The sequence below is a fragment of the Crocuta crocuta genome, unplaced genomic scaffold (genome assembly GCF_008692635.1).
Source record: "Crocuta crocuta isolate KB4526 unplaced genomic scaffold, BGI_CrCroc_1.0 scaffold1544, whole genome shotgun sequence".
In the NCBI taxonomy this organism is placed as follows: domain Eukaryota; kingdom Metazoa; phylum Chordata; class Mammalia; order Carnivora; family Hyaenidae; genus Crocuta; species Crocuta crocuta.
This window is the reverse complement of record NW_027530906.1, coordinates 60407-61561: the sequence shown is the minus strand read 5'-3', so window position 1 is coordinate 61561 and position 1155 is coordinate 60407. Positions and strand designations below refer to the sequence as shown.

At 29.4% G+C, this 1155-nt stretch overlaps 1 protein-coding gene across 1 annotated transcript in view; it reads left to right on the top strand.

Annotated features, from left to right (window-relative positions):
* The window catches only part of LOC144236057 (muscleblind-like protein 3), a 59958-nt gene that overhangs the window by 52802 nt on the left and 6001 nt on the right, over positions 1-1155 (top strand).

The window sequence follows — 1155 nt, the reverse complement described above, 5'->3', positions numbered from 1 at the left end:
GTGTCTTTATAAGACAGTATACACAGTGTATATATATATATACATATACATATAATATCTTATAACTATACTATATACTGTCTTATAACAACACTATAGGTATAATTGTCTTATAACTATACTGTATACTGTCTTACAATGACACTATAGGTATAGTTGTGTGTGTGTGTATATATGTATAAAACATATAGTTTAGCCTTGAACTCTTATAGCAGTTCTTATATATAAAATTGTATAAAAAATATAGCAGTTTATCATATTTTCCTGATACTATGCAGGATATTTGGTTACCTTCTACATTCAACTATATGTAATAGCATAACAGTTTTGTACCAAATTGAATATAAAATTTTGTTCAAATAAATATCATATGTGAGCAGAAATACCTTTCTTGCTATGGTTCAGTACTTTAAGAATGAACATATAATGTCTTAGGAATAAATTGAAAATCCTGATCACTGAGAGTACAGTAGATTATGAAATGACACTGACATGCTTTAAAATTATTTTAGAAAGCCTTATTAGTTATATAGGCATACTAAGAACAGGGTATTTATTATATACCTGCCCTTGAAACAACCCATTGGTTAATTGATAAATTAATCAGCTAATTAATTTGGAAAGAAGACCTAAAAAAAAGTCTTTATTCTTTCAGTTAAAAACAGTAGTTCTTTATGATATCATTTTAAAAACACAATTTTTAGACATTTTTTTGCTGGACTTGGCTAATTTGAAGTCTAAGATTTAGGAGCAAAATGTCAGGAGAAGCCCTTTCCTCTTAATCAATAGCAAAATGAAAACCTGTTGGGCTGAGCACCCCCTCTTGATGAAAAGCCTGTTTGCCATGTGTTCATAGTCCAGTCCATGCTTGTGAGGAAGAGGAGGCTGTGGTAAAATGTGCCCAAAATAAAAATGTAATATAGGCGGGATAATTCCTTTAAAGAAGAATTAATGTTCGCTTTTATACCTAAGAATCTAAGAATTACTTTGATTACCTGGGTTAGTGATCTTAAAACTGAGCTATAATTGTAAGCATGGGAAATTACTGGATTTGCATGTGCTTAATAATTAATATTGGAAAGATATCTTTCTGGTTAAAAATTATTTCTCTCAGTAAAGATTTAATAATGAAATCTCTCTCCTTTACTTTTCACG